General features: G+C 35.9%; 1 protein-coding gene across 4 annotated transcripts in view; it reads right to left on the reverse strand.

Annotated features, from left to right (window-relative positions):
• CD36 (CD36 molecule (CD36 blood group)) overlaps positions 1-16,640 on the reverse strand; it is an 81,542-nt gene that overhangs the window by 40,906 nt on the left and 23,996 nt on the right. For 2 of the 4 annotated variants that reach the window (XM_037066163.1, XM_037066162.1), the window contains exon 2: positions 14,587-14,878. The exons of the other annotated variants lie outside the window; for them this stretch is intronic. The gene's annotated coding sequence lies outside the window, so the exon portion shown is untranslated. The remainder of the gene's footprint in view (positions 1-14,586; positions 14,879-16,640) is intronic. 4 annotated transcript variants of the gene reach the window in all.

A 16,640-nucleotide genomic window follows, 5' to 3' on the forward strand; every position in this document is an offset into this window, starting at 1 on the left:
GACTGTTTCTGGAGTGGAAAATGTCACACACTCCAATGAGCAGTCCAAAGAATCAAATTTACATTCCCAGAAGCAGCTGTTAAGTGTTCCGTCCCATAGACAACAGTTCCTAAGTAGCTTAGCACACAAGACCTGGAAAGCACACAGCTAAGTAAAATCTACAACCACGTATTTAGATTTTGAGCAAAATATACACTTTGAACAATAAGGCAGAAAAATGCTGCATCCATTTTAGAGTAAAGAAAGTCAAAGTTTTTATTTTTACAGGATTACATAGCCACAGTATTTTGAAGGGGTGTGTTTTATTACATGACAATAAACACATGCCTTATGTAAACCCACCATAACACTAGATATATTTAGTAGAACGAAGGATAAAATTTTCAATGTAATAAAGTCAACTTAGACACAGATCTTTGGGAACTCTTCTTTTTGTGAGAGACCACATAGGGTTTGCATCAGACAGACATGAGTGAATCCCGATGCTACCAGACATTTGTTACAATGCCTGGGTATTAAAAGGTAAATAGCTACTTACTCTTATTTTTTTTTTAATTAAAAAGTAGAGAAAACTCTGTAAGGGTGTAATAATAAGAACTAAGTGAAGTGGCCCTGGCTGGTGTAGCTCAGTGGATTGAGCGCGAGCCTACGAACCAGATGATTGCAGTTCGACTCCCAGTCAGGACACATGCCTGGGTTGCAGGCCAGTTCCCAGCAGGGGACTCAGGAGAAGCAATCATACATTGTAATTTATCTCCTTCTCTCCTTCCTTTCCCTTCTAAAAGATAAATAAATAAAATATTTTAAAAAAAAGAACTAAATGAAGTGAGTTGTGTACAACACTTGACAGGTGCCTGATTACTAGGCACTCAAATGTGCATCCCTTCCCATTGGGTTCTTGTTCCTTTTCTCCCCTTGCTTTATTTTCTGTAGATGACATAACATAGCACCATGAAACATGCATTTGACTTATTTTCTAGCCCAGCCCCTGCATCTGTTAGAATGTTGGCTTTGTAAGGAGGGTGAGGAGGGAAACATATTGTTTAATTCACTGCTGAATCCTAAGAGCCCAGACCAGGCTTGAGCTGGTTGAGTGAATGAACTCACACAATAATTATCATAATCGTAATAGTATTTTGAAGGGAGCGAGACTAACTAGAAGCCTGGAGTTATTACCCTGCTTGTTTATACCATGATAATCAATGGTTTGACTGGGATAGAGAATTTGATGTGAAAGTGAATGAACCTGAGTTTGAATTTGGCATTCATCACTTTCTAAATACTTTGTCTCTCTTAGTCTCAATGAAACATCCCCAGTTTGGAATTTTTGTAATGATTGAGAGTGATAATATGAAGGATTTTGTGCAGAGCCTGATATTTAGTATTAGTTTAATAAATAATTGATATGGTGATCATTGCCTATTAAGCAAATTTATATTTTAGAGTTTTATTAAAGTAAGATGGACAACTAAGAAATATTAAAAATTATAGAAACTTATAAAATAGAAAGTCTCTTCTAACTCCCAATTCTATTGCTCCAAAGTAACTAATGTTAATTACATTCTCTCCACTCCAGTAATTTTGTGAATTTAAAACTTACATGCATATGTATACAGAGTATTACATATACTGAATTATACTATCTGCATCTTGCCTCTTCTCACATTATGTGCCTTGGAGATACCCTCATTTCATGGATAAATTTTTTCTTTTTCCAAAATTAAAAAAAAATTCATAATGAATAATGTATTATCTTTTAAATGACCAATATCCTATTTAATGGATGTTTTTTATTGTTACTAGCTCTTGATCTTACAAAAAACATGCTAAATATATGTACATACAGTTTTGTTTACTGATGCTAAGGCACCAGTAAACAGTGAAAGGTATAATTTGTAAGTTAAAAGTGTGTACTTTTTTCTGTAAGGAGAGTTTTAGCAAATGTCTTTTCATGCATGTACACAATGTGTGAGAACCCATATCTCCATTCCTCACTCAGGCTGGCTTATACAGGACATTAAGTTTGTGAGCAAGTTCTTTTTTTATTGGTAAATACTTAAGTGAGGTTTAACCCATTTTCTTAAGTATATTATCCATATATATTTTTTAAATATTTGTGATAACATTCTTATTTATCTTTTTTGTCCATTAACTAGTAAGAAAATAGTCTTCTGACATTTGACAATTTCAAAATTTTTAAATATATTTTAACTTTATTTCTATTGTATTTTTAAATTACTAAAATTTTGAATTGTTATGATGTTTTCATAGTGATTTTAAGTATTTCTTTTAAGTATTGAATTAAAAAGGCTTTTTTCACCCTGGCTGGCATAGCTCAGTGGATTGAGCGCGGGCCTGCGAACCAGACGATCGAGGTTCGATTCCCAGTCAGGGCACATGCCTGGGTTGCAGGCCAGTTCCCGGCAGGGGCCAGTTCCCAGCAGGGGATGCAGAAGAAGCAACCATACATTGAAGTTTCTCTTCCTCTCTCCTTTCCTTCCCCTCTAAAGATAAATAAATAAAATATTAAAAAAAAAATAAAAAGGCTTTTTTCCATTTCAAAAATATAAAATAAATAAAATTTATTCTAACATTTTTATGGTCCTTAAAAATCCTTTATAACAGTACTTTTAGATAAGCTGATTCATGGAATTTAACACTTGTGAAATCAAAGAGGAAGAATAAAGTAAGTTTAGTAAGATAAAGATTGCAACATATCTGAGGAGCAGGATGATAGAAGTATTGTAAGAGTTCTAGAAGAGGGATCACATGGCTCACATGCTGACCACATCTTCATAAATAACAACCGAATTGTGAATTGGGCAATGCATAGTAATCATATTCCTGACTTCCTCTTTTTTTAAAGAGAATATAAGTATGGATTTACCTACACTCGAGTTGAAGATTAAATTAGATGCTAGATTTAAATTGAAAGATGTAAAGCTGCATGCAGGTTCTATGTAGTAAGAATTTTTAAATAGCTAATTTTTCTGCCCAGGCCAGCGTGGCTCAATGGGTTGAGCATCATCCTACAAAGGGAAAGGTCACTGGTTCAAATCCTCATCAGGGCATGTGCCTGGTTTGCCGGCCAGTCCCTGGTTGGGGCATGTGAGAGGCAATCAATCAATGTTTCTCTCCCCCTATCTCCTTCCCTTTTCCCTGTCCTAAAAATAAATAAACACAATCTTTTAAAATATAATTATTTTCACTTTTTACAATTCAGCAAATGAAAAGAATTTTAGTATAATAGACATTATAATTCTAGATTTTATAAGTAAGCAAAGACATAAATTATGATGATGATACAAGCAGAGTTAATACATTGGGGGCTTGCTATCTGCTAGTTGTTAAACTAAGAAGTTTACATGTGTTACCTTGTTGACCTATAATATTACCTTACTAGGCTCTTTAGACTACTATCTGAGGTCACCTTGCTAAGCATGCCAAAACAAGGATTAAAACCCATAGACAAAGTGAGAACCTATACTCTTTTCTGAGAGAGAAAACAAAAAGATAAAGTCCTTGATTGATAACTAATTTTACATATACTTTTCAACACATTTATACAAACTGAATAACAATTTAAAATAATTGTGCAATACTTGGTATTGTATTAAGAGAAAAATGCTATCTAAACACGGCAAACAAGGAATGAATAGTGATCATATTCTATAAGTGGCATTAACATAATTGTTTTGAGATTAAATAAGACAATTAAAACCCATTCCAAAGACCTGTAAACTATCTCAAATTATTAGTTACCACTGTAAAACTATAAGGTAAAATTTGTTTTAGCATTTTAATTCTTGTGGATAACTAACCATGGAGATTTATACACACATATATTTATAGACATATAATATACTTATGATTACACGTGTGTATGTGTATATATATGAACATACATGTATTTTTGCAAATTCTCTCATGTGAATTTACAGAAGTATTAAGCCAATGGGATGTTCTACCTGCTTTGTATGGTGAGGAAGAGCTTTACACAAAGAAATAAAAATAAGTAAGTATTAAATAAATATATATGAACATAATAAGAGAAGGCCAAATGCATAAGACATAATGACATAATGTAATAACAATGAAAGACTGACAGTCTAATATGGAGGTTTCTATTACCTTTAAAATAATATTTCAAGGGAATTGTTAAAGATAAAATGAAGAATATCAGAGTAATTAAAGTTTAGATTTAAACCATGGGGTCTAACTAATTGAAACACAGAATGAAAGCAAAAATACTGCATTAAAATAAAATAAACTTACCCATACATATAAAAGGAGTCATGGTAGGAAATGTGTATAAATGAGATTAGAGAGAGAGAGCACCTCTGTGGATAATTCTCATGTGGGTGGTGTCAGATCAACATGTAAATTCTATAGGCTGTGTAAAAATGTTGGCAGACCTAATCTTTACTTGAAAAATTTACAAAGCTTACATAAATTTCTAAGGAGAGGAGAAAAAAATACTCAAACTGTAAATGATACTAAAAAAATAATAGCTCTGGCCAAGATGGAGGCATGGGTAGATATGCTTTGCTTCCTCACACAACCAAAAGAAGGATAACGACCAATTAAAAACAAAAAACAACCAGAGCTGCCAGAAAATCAAACTATATGGAAGTCCAACAACCGAGGAATTAAAGAAGAAACATCCATCCAGACTGATAGGAAGGGTGGAGATGGGCAGCCAGGATGGAGAGAACTCAACAAGGTAGCAACTTGTAGATTGGTAGGGTGAAGCAGTGTCTGGCAGACCAGGTGGTCCCACATTTTCATGCATATAAACCAGGAGGAACAACTGGGGAACAAGGCAGAACACATAACCCAGGGTTCCAGCATGGGAAAATAAAGCTTCAACAACTCTGGTTGTGAAAACGAATGGGGGTTGTGGCAGCAAAAGAAACTGCCAGTTTCACAGGAGATTCTGCTGGAGGGACCCATGGGAACCTAGAACATAAACAAACCCACTGAACCAGGAATCAGCACCAGGGCAGCACTTTTAAGGGAACAGTTTGCTCATGTGGAGGAAGTGACTGAAAGCAGTGCAAGAGCCAAGCAAGAGGTATTGTTCCCTCTCTGACCCTGCCCCACATATAGCACCACAATGCAGCAAAGTTGCTCCACTCTGAAAAATACATAAGGCTCTACCTCTTAAAATGTAACAGGTGTGCTGACAAAGAAATACAGCCCAAATGAAAGAACAGATCAAAACGACAGAAAAAGCATGAAGCATCCAGGAGATAGCCAACCTATCAGATGCAGAGTTCAAAACACTGGTAATCAGGATTCTCAGAGAAATCATTGAGTGCTGCAAAATAAAGGAAGAAGTGAAGGCTATACAATGGGAAATAAGGAAAAATATACAGAGAACCAACAGTGAAGGGAAGGAAACTGGACTGAAATCAATGATTTGGAACAAAAGGAAGAAATAAACATTCAAGCAGAAGAGAATGAAGAAACAAGAATTCAAAAACAATTAGGAGGGGCTTAGGAACCTCCATGGCAACTTTAAATGTCCCAATATCTGAATCACAGGGGTGCCAGAAAAAGAAAGAAGGAGAACATTATTTGAAAAAACAATGAAAGAAGACTTTTCCAAACTAATGAAGGAAATAGACATAGAAGTCCAGGAAGCTCAGAGAGTCCCAAAGAAGTTGGATCCAAGGAAGCACACAGAAGGGCTCATTATAATTACATTACCCAATATTAAAGATAAGGAGAGAACCTTAGAAGCAGCAAGAGAAAAGGAGACAGTTACATACAAAGGAATTCTCCTAAAACTATCAGCTGATTTCTGGAAAAAACTTTTTAGGCAAGAAGGGGCTGGAAAGAAGTATTCAAAGTCATGAAAGGCAAGGACCTACATACAAGATCACTCTATCCAGCAAAGCTAACATTTATAATGGAAGGGAAGGTAAAGTGCTTCCCTGATAAGGTCAAGTTAAAGGAGTTCATCATCACAGAGCCCATAATATGTGAAATGTTAAAGGTATTTATCTAAGAAAAAGAGGAAGATCAAAAATATAAACAGTAAAATGACAACTAACTCACAACTATCATCAACAGAGCCTAAAAAAAAAACTAAAACAAACTAAGCAAACAACTAGAACAGGAACAGAGTCACAGAAATGGAGATCACATGGAGGGTTATCAGTGAGGAGGCAGTGAGGAGAAAATGAGGGGAAAGGTGCAGGGATTAAGAAGAATAATCAGTAGGTACAAAATGGACAGGGGGAGGTTAAAAATAGTATAGAAAATGGAGAAGCCAAACAACTTATATGTACAACCCATGGATATGAACTAAGGGAGGACGGGTAATGCCAGAGGGATGAGGGTGCAAAGTGGATGGGAATAAAGAGGAGAAAACAGAATGGGACTACTATAATAGCATAATGAATAAAATATACTTAAAAATAAAATTGAAAAATCAACAAAGAAAAAAATAAGGAAATGTTATGATGAACACAGTTGTCAGTATAATTTGTATTCATATGGTAGATGGGAAATTATTGGTGGGAAAACAGAAATATTCAGGTAAAAGAATAACTAGGCCTCAAAACATAGTGTGGTGAAATAGTAGGAAAAAATCAATAAAAAACAAGCATTTAGTTAATGAAGATCAAATAAAAAAGTTTATGAAAAAAGTTATGCAATCAATATATTTGAAATTCACAGAGGAGAAAATAGAAAGTTCATTAAATTCAGGGTACAACAAATGTTAACAGTGGGAAATATAATCTAGACTAGAAATTGTCTTTGATGTGGGATCCTAAAATAAAATATTTTTAAGAAGAGTTAGAGAAATTAATTTACATTTGCATTGGCTCATGGCTTGATCAAAATGATATGCTTTAAATGCTAAAATAATATCAGGTTTTTATTATTCTGCTTATAAATAACATTTAAAAAGTAAAAGAGCATGATCAGTGTATAAAAAGAGAAAAATTTATATAAAGAAATCAGATAAATTAACCAATGAAACAAAGTGTTTTTGATCCATTTAATAAATAGACATACTAACCATACTAGCAAGTCTGTCTTGGAAAAACTTATTTATGTGGACATTTATGCCATCTGTAAGTCTATTATCTTAAGTTTAAAGATACCCAACACTTGACCATCTGATTTCTGAAAAAGTTAAATATAACATCTACACAGACACAGACACACACACACAACAACACTTTCTTGGGACTTGGAAGCATAGACTTCTTTTTAAAGCGGAAAAAAAGTGTTTCTAAGAACCATGTTGTATAACAACAGTTTATTTAAATAATCGCCACACAGGAAATAATACATTTCAGATGCCTCTCTCTCTCTATCCCTTTTTCTTTTTTTGAAATGGAGAAGTTTGATCCTTCTCCCTGACGCTTCCAAGAAACATTTGGCACAAACCTTGTATTTGAATGACACAGCAACTTTTGCTAGGAGTTTTAAAGTAATATAAAAGTCTATCAAACCTTATAGTAAATCAAACCTTCATTTTCTAATTTGACTCTCAGTGGGCTCCTGGAAAAGCCTGAATTTTCCATAATCCAAGAGACCAACAGGTTTGTTTTAAAGTGCTACTTCTCAAATGAAGAACTTGAAACATATTCTTAAGATTTCTAAGAAGCAAATCTTTTCCTGGGAATGTTATAGATTGTTTAAATTGCATTTTTACCTATTTCCACAAGTATATTCTAGAAACCGTAAACACTAGAATCCAGGTAGAATTACACAATAGTGTCAGGCTACTACTCTGTAATGCATAAGACAGATATTTAAATTCAGGATAATTCTAAAATATCAATACCTTGCAAATGCCCTACGTGTGTGTGTCTGTGACACTTAGTTATCTCCTTGAATGAGAAGAATTGAATATTTGTCAGAAGTAGAGTAAAACCTTCTCTCTGGAACATTCATGCTTAAATTTTGAGTAATAAAGCTTGACTCATTAAACTTCATTGTAGCCCTGATATTTTAGTATCTGCATTAAAGTTTGCTTAGGAGTATGGAGCACTGACAATGGACTTGATAAAGGTATTTACTTTGTGGTTAAGTAGAAAGAAATCTTCCATCCTTCTAACTCTACTAGGTAGATTTGGATAGCATCAGTCCTGTCTTCATACAAGTTTCTGTCATCCTCATTGTTCAACAAACACCACAGGACTCAAAACATGTTTACAGTAAACATCCTTTTTCATATGACTGAATGTTACCCTTCTATTCTGACATTGTGATTTAAGTAAACAATAGGTAATGGAATCTGAATTGTTATGGAATGTCAGCCTTAAACACCTCTGCTATTCCTGCTAGTTTTACACTGTTCAGTTGGTACATCTATCCTGGGAGACTGCTAGGATACAACTGTTGTCTTGGCTTTTGGGGCCCAAGTTCTCTCAGATGCATTTCCGTAAGCAAACCGTCCTACTTCACAATGACTCCAGTTAATGGGGAAAGATACAGAAGTGAATTGAGATGCTTATGTCTGAGTGTGTTTCAGTATGCTTCTAAAACTTCCTTTGTTAAGAGCACAGTGCTTTCCTGTTCAGGAGAAAATACACTGAGAATATCATTGTTTTTCTAAGCTGTATATACAAGGCTTGGAGCAGCACCCTCCATGTATTCCAAGGACTAAACATTTTCTGGACACGATCCAAGATTGTTGCTAGGCCTGTTTTTCCTCTCATTTTCTACAATTCCTCAGGGAAAACTGGATAATCACAGTAGGTTAGTGGAAAGAAGGCTACAGCAGGTAAACTTTGAAGGTCATTTATTTTTGAAATAAATCTGCAAAAACATGAAAATACCATTTCATCCAACTTAAAATTTAAAACCATTAAACATTTCCCATGTTATTTAAAAGCGTGTCCCAAAATATTGTTTTTATAAGCTTCAACATATACTTTTCTCTTTCGCAAGGTTCTCTGTGTTAAGTTTTCCTTCTGTTCTTTCTTTATCACCCTACATTTACCTGTCCTAACTGACTTCTCCTAGACAACTCATTTTTATCTAATATTCTTTCAAATAATAGCTTTAGGTATGTATATTGAAATTGTATCCAAATTAACTTATTGTAATTGCACTTACAAAAGCACAGCTATCTGTAAATCAAGAGAAAGCTTTGTTCCTTCATTTCTTTTATGGATATGCATATTCTATCCACAGATATTTACAGACATTTCTGTTTTGAAAGACATCCTGCCTCCAATGGCAGTGCAATACACAGTCATGGGTTCCCAAATATACCAAAAAATATCTTAGTCAAAACTGAATTTCTTCTGCCACTTATATTTTAACCTCATATTTACAATTCTCTGTAATAGAAAGTATTTAAATTCTTCAAGCTATGAAACTCAAAATATGACAAGTTAAATTTGTGCTATTTGCCCTGGCTGGTATAGCTCAGTGGATTGAGTGAAGGCTGGGAACCAAAGGGTCGCCAGTTCAATTCCTAGTCAGGGCACATGCCTGGGTTGCGGGCCAGATCCCCCGTAGGGGCCACATTAGAGGCAATCACACACTGATGTTTCTCTCTCTTTCTCCTTCCCTTCCCCTCTCTCTAAAAATAAATAAATAAAATATTTTTAAAATGTTGTGCTATTTACTAAATTTTCATTGGCTTATCTGCCATGTTATATAGATTATAGGGAAAATACTCTGGTGATTTTCTTTTTAAGTCTTTTGGTGCAAATTAATTACTTGGAAAACCTGATTTTCCTGTGATTAAAATATTCTGCTTTCAAATATGTGACTTTCTGACAATCTTCATCTGATTCTAGGTGAATAAAATTAAAATTGAGAATAGACAATGTCTATGTTTTGAAAAAATCCAATATATGAGTGTTAAAGTGTGTTTAGGGGAATTGTCTTGAATTTTTAGTTAAAGATGAAACAAAATGAATAAACCTGACTAAATCCAGCCATTTTGATGGACTAAATCATAATCACTAAGAGAGGCTTCCATTTCTCCTAGGGAAAAAATGGTAGTGTTTCTTTAAGAATATAACATCCTCAGATCTTTAGTGCATCCTATGTAGTGAAGCAGCTTGTCTTCCAAAAGCCATGAATGGAAGCAAACCTGACTTTGCTTTTAGCAGTCCCTTTTAATACTGAGTTCAGGAGGAACGCTTCGTGTTGGGAAATGTTCTACCTGGTTTCAGGAGCTGTAACTGCTGCCCCCATGGTTAAGATTGAATGAGTGACCTCTAGAATGGAAGCCACTAAGGAGGCAAAGCTTGTCTCTGGTAGCAAGTGCTGCTTCTGCTTCACCCCCCTACCCCCAATGCATGGTCGGTTAGTCAATGATGGGTAAGACCCCTCAGAGGAGGGGCAACCTAAGCCAGACCAGATCACTTGGGAGGCCATCGTGGAAGGACTCAGGGGGGCTGCAACAAAGAGGGAATGATGGACCCTTGCCCCCTGGCTATTCTGACATAGCCTGAGTCCCCATGTCCTCTGAGAAAAGCGCTCCCTGGCTGTAATCCACTTAAGCCTGAAAACCTATGATGGGGGAGGTGGTGCAGCCCTTTGCTGGCTAGAGTAGGATTCGGGGTGATTGGGCATAAGAAAAAATTCACAAAGTCCTGTGAAGCCTGCTTTGCTAAGAGTGCTTTCATTCATATGTTAAGGGTCGGAGCAGAAAATGAATATGTCTCTCAAAGTTTCTGCAGCCCCCTTTCCTGACAGACACTGACTCAGACTAAGACCTCAGATTTGTTTGAAATGTTATCTACTATTTGATCCTTAGCACCTATATTCCTGTGTATTACAACCCAATAAAAGTTGTTAAGGAAGGGCTCCTGGCCTTTCTCCTCAGAGATTGGCCACCTCTCCTCCCCAAGCAGATCATGTCTTGGTAGTTTACTTTCATCTGTGGTGGACAGGAGGGGACTTGCTGGCAAAGTTGCCCCCACACCTTCCAAAGCTGCCATCATATTTTCACTCATGAAACATTTAGTCACATCAGTATGGTATTGCCTCTAAAAATACTAACATTCTATTTAATATTTTTCTTTAATTAAAAAGTGAGTGTTACAAGAATGTGCAATTTCCCACATCACTCAACATTGTTAGGAATTGATCTTTCTTTTTTTAAAATATTTTATTTATTTATCTTTAGAGGGGAAAGGGAGGAGAGAAGGGGAGAAATATCAATGTATGGTTGCCTCTCGTGGGTCCCCTGCTGGGGACTGGCCTGCAACCCAGGCATGTGCCCTGACTGGGAATCGAACTGTGATCCTTCAGTTCACAGGCCCAATCCACTGAAATGGAATCACTCTTGTCAACCAAGATGACTGCCAATCAACCATGACACATTGGCTCAAGAGGGAAACTATCTAGGTCAAGCTAGACACAGCCAGCAAGGAGACGCACCTAAGATAACTGCACATGTGGTCTTAACAGCTGTGTCTGCAGAGAAGAACCACCCATAGATTCCCCACTTGCCATCAGGAGAGCCAAGACCCTTATCAAGAGACCCAGGAGGATGGAGTACACCACTCTTAAAGTGCAACTGAGGCAGGCTTCGGGCCACTGCTGAGACAGCTGACCTGTGCAGAGCAGAGTGATGCTCCACACTATACTGATCTCTCTTAGCATCAGCCACTGGAGGCTGTGCCCTCCTGGACTGAGGACTTTGTCGGCCCTGCTGCCCACCTGGCTTCAGAGATCCTTCCTTGAAAGACGCTGACAACTCCCTTGCCCACTGTGCTAATGGACTAATACGTGTGGTCCCTTGCTAATAGTTTGATTCCTTTGGGTTATTTTGTGGATTTATTCTGGACTGCTCATTTATTTTGTCAACAAACAGTGGGCCTTTGTCTGACTTCAAAACGCACCTCTGTTGAGGGTGCCAGTGTGGCCTAGTCAGTATGGCCTTAAACAAGGACTCTAGAAATAGCTTTTCTGTTCTGATGGCAGTTAATTCAGGAAAACCAGCTTGAGGTCTGTCTCTACCCTTGTTTCCATCTGTGAGGTGAGACATATCATCATTAACTTGGGTATTGCTCAGTTGAATTGCCATAATAGACGATTTTAAAAAGTGATAGATTACAGAATTCGGTAAAATGACTGAGGTGTAGAGAAAAACAGGGGAAAAAAATCACCAAATGTCTCCTTCTGGCACAAAAACTTGAGTCAGACTGATTCTTTTTCTCCCAGGATAAATTTTAATATGATGAACTCTTAAATAGCAAAACAAAATACATAAATGCCAAAACCCAGGAGAAAAGAACAGCAACTGGAATCTTGCAGTTACTGTTGTAACTGTCTCAGGAGAGGCTGCTGGTTCTACCTCTGCTATTGACTGCGATAAACATAAAGGTCGGAATCAATAGGAAGATAAGAGAAATATAATGCCAACATATTAAGAGTCACAGTTTATATATAGCAAGGATATGAAAAAAAATAGAAGGTGTCATTAAAATCTGAAAACATGCTTAAAATCAGAAAGGGCAAACTAGTTAAAAATGTACTGCAGGAAGCAAATACTCAAACCGAGGATGAGTGTGTATCTCTTAACATCTTGTCATTACTGCAGAAACGAGCTTTTTGAATAAATTAATTTTCTAATATGTTTGTATGTTGGGTTACATGGCATATTATTTAGGGCATAAGATTTTAAAGAGAAATAATATGGTAACACATTTATTATATTCATATATGAATAAGAAGCTTATAATGTAAAATGAAAGTATCATTAAAATGTGCTACACAAATATGGATAAATTTATAGATTTTTGTTTAGAACTATTAATAGAAGTCAAATTTATAGAACCTTTTTTATTACACATATTTTACATGTGATACTAATCTTGCTTTCCCATGCTTTTAATTTAATGTAAATTATATATATAAATATATATACATACACACACACTTAGACAATGGGATAATTAGACGATACACTTAAAATAACTAAAATTACATTATAAATTTAAGCTGAATTTATCTATTATAAACTATAAATTACTATTTTTAAAACTTTGTAAGTTGTAATATTATTTAGCTTATGTGAATAATAAAAGTACTGATATGATAGAAGAATTGATCTACATATTTTTACCAATAGAATCTGAAGCTTTGGCACAACACCAGCTAACCGGGTTTTGCATTCACTGATATATTGGGTTGCCATAGCAAGCCCATAATCACTGAGTTTCTAAGCAACCTAAGACTCCACAGACTTCTGATACTAAGGAGTCCACTGATCTTTCATCATCCTTGAAGAAGAAATATGAAAACTTGTAGTATCATACTCAATGGAAGACTTCCTGATTACTCAGTAAGTCAGTGGTCCCTATAAAGTCTCCCCTGTATTGATAGCTATTGAATGAACAATAATATTCACACTAATATTTATACTAATATTCCAGTCCTTGTCTATGTTAAAAATTTTCTTCAGTGCCCTTATCTTCATAATGAGGTGAACAATTGCCTCCGGTGCTCCCTTTCAATTCACAAGGCTCAATTTCCAACTACTTAAAATAATCACGATGAAATAAAGTTGAGGTATCTAACCTGTTTGTCCCTATAGAACATTACATAGTGATGCAGGTCAAAATAAAATATCACTACTAGAAATGGTCATATGTCACCATGAAATAATTTTGTCTAGAACTTGTAAAATTTTACTTAATTCCAATACCTGATTTTCTATGCCTCCCATGATCATTCTAAGTAGCTCATTATTATGAAGAAAAAAACATAGGAATGATCTGCAAACTGGCTCTGTTTAATGGTTAATTTTTAATGTTATTTTTTATATCTATTGCACCAAAGATGCCGGAACCCAGGTCAGATTTACAATATCACGATGGAGTTTTCGAACCTTGCACTAACATAAAGTTGCAAAGTCACCTCTCAGGCATATCTCACAACAGCCAGCTGGTGGTTAAAGCCATTCCAGGAATTCTAACAGTAAAACCTGCCTGTGTCTTCTACTGGTTACTGTTGCCTATAAGTATGTGTGGGGGTAGGGTGGGCTGGAGATAGATTCTTCTTTCTTTATGATTGGGAAGACAACCACCCTGCCTTACAATCTTAGTATAATAAAGTCCAACCCCAAAGCTACATAATGATATTTATTATAATTGCATCTTCAGGTAAAAAGCAACCATCTACAAGTTAACTGTCTTCCTGAGTATGTTCTTAAGAATAAAAAATAGCTGCACAGTGAATTTTCCCTTTTAGTATGGCCTTTCTATTAAGATATAATTGTAGTGTTGCATGTATTTAAGTACATGCATGTTGGAGGATATGAATAATTTCAAATAATCTTGAATACCTTCTTACCACTTACTACTGTAGTTATCACTGACAAGATAATAGTAAAGTTACTACATCTGACCAGTTCCTTCCATTTTCTTTTAGATACAAGTTCTCATCTCAAAGCTTGGGACAGAAGACCTGAAAGTCTACAATATCTCATATACTCTATTTCTCAAGAGAAGGAAAAATGCAAGTATAGCTTTAAATGGACAAGAACAAAGCAAAAATCAGATCAAAGAGACTTTAGTATTGCAGGCATAAGTCTTGAGTCCTACATTGTTAGGTAAAATAAGTTTACAATGATTCCATAAGTGTAATTACCAGTTAGAAGTCCGATGAAAAAGCGCAAGGCCCCCAGTGTTAATGCACCTTCAGAAGGCTGGTTGGAAGACAACAGGATAAACACTGATGACTGGTTTTGCTAGCCCCAAGTACTGGGTCAAATCACTGCTGTACATCAGTCAGCCCCACCTCCAAGTAGCCGAGAATGGCTATGGAATTTTGATTGGCACTCCAGTGAGGCAGTGGGATTTCTAAACCAAAGCAAACTCTGCAGGCAGTGTTTGCCAAGCTCTCCAGCTTGGAAAGGAGCTGCTCTTCACCGTGGTTCGTTCTTTAAAAAAAAAAAAAAAAAAAAGAAAGAAACAATTACTCTGTGACATTTAAAAGAACACAGGAGCAGCTCCTTCTCCAGGGATATCCCTACTTATTTTCTCATTGCAATTCCCTTGACTTTTTTATCCTGTGTCTTAGTTATAGGACTTTATAGTCCTAGGAGGAAACACATAGCAACATGCACATGGGCATTTAAGATAAGGAACACAAGCATCAGTGAATATTCTAACTGTGGAAAGCTAGAGATCAGAGCAACATTAGGTATGGCTTTGCAAAATGAACAAGTTCAATTTTACAATAGTTACAACTTTTTTTTTTGCCATATAAGAGAACTAAAACTGGTAATATTGGTGGGTATACTAATATTATGCAACTCATAAGAATAAAAAACATAAAAAATAAGGACACTCTAAAAACAAATCAAGCCATTACAGTATATGCTAAATCAGACAAAAAGGATTTTCCCTATATCACTTAAGGTGATACCATTTGGGGATTCATGTTAATATCATTCACTCTCATACACACACGTACTCAATGAGGATTTATGATGTGGTCACTGTGTGCCCAGAAGTCTGCCACAAAGAGGAAGAAAGCATTATCTCTACTGTGAGGTTTTCTGTAATATACTACAAATGCTTCCATATAAAACACAATGTGTGATTATTAAGTGTTTTTAATCTGCCTTCTCAATGTGGGTAGCTACCTAGTTGTGAATATTCATTCAAGACCTGTCTACTTAGAATATAACTGAAATCTATTAGTTCTTCATCTTCTAAAATCTAGAAAATTGCATAAATAAAACAATGGCGTTTTCACAGGTGAAGTTAATGGTTTCAAATGCTTATGAATTGGCTATAAACATTACTGGCTAATACCTTCCCCTTACATCACAGGCTATAACAATCCACTTGCCTAAGGCTCAGTTCATAAATGGCCCACTGTCTAGTCCTTGATTTCAGGGCATTTCTGGTTACCTGAGTATGGCTAACTAAATGGGTTAGCTGAATTCCATAGTTAGAGTGTGAAGTGTATGCCTCTGATTAACCCTCCATTTAAGAACACCTAAAGGTGTTCTTAAGGACCAGGCAAGTCATTCCCTATCCTTTTAGGTGTCTATTGGGACACCTAAAAGGACAGGGAATGGAGACTTAAAGACCATATGGAAGACTTGCTATTCAACTGCTTTAGTCAGAAGCCAGTCAGAGACGTCTTTTACTGTTCCTGTTTTGGAGAGATCTGTAACTCTCCTATTGTTATTTATTGTAGTTGCCGGTATTTACTAAGAGAACTCATGTGGCCAAACTGGCTTGAATGGTTTAGCAAAACATATTTTCCAGGAGCTCACATACTAGAGATGAAGCTCACACATGGAGACTATTCCAGAGAAAGATTCTAGGTAGAAAACCACAAAGTCCCATGGGCTCATAGGATGTTCACATTTATTCAGAAATATCAGTTACTCTTAGTTCAAAGAGCTTTTAACCACTTTTATGTATGCTTCATTTTTTTCTTCTTGTTCATGACCTTTATATTGCAGGAATTGAAGGAATCTTAGGAATCAGCAAGTCCTGATCATTTAACAGATGAGGTTTTAGAGATGTAGATAGCTGGAAATTCTTGCTCTACATTGCCTGGATTGTGACTAAGGGAGAAAAACAAGTACTTCTCCTAGAATATAACTCTCTTTCTCCCCTTATGTTTCTATTTTTTTTCCAATTATATCTCTTTTAACAGACCTTTTTTCAGGTTGTGGACTG

Source organism: Sturnira hondurensis, unplaced genomic scaffold (genome assembly GCF_014824575.4).
Source record: "Sturnira hondurensis isolate 20B ecotype Veracruz unplaced genomic scaffold, ASM1482457v3 Scaffold0016462, whole genome shotgun sequence".
In the NCBI taxonomy this organism is placed as follows: domain Eukaryota; kingdom Metazoa; phylum Chordata; class Mammalia; order Chiroptera; family Phyllostomidae; genus Sturnira; species Sturnira hondurensis.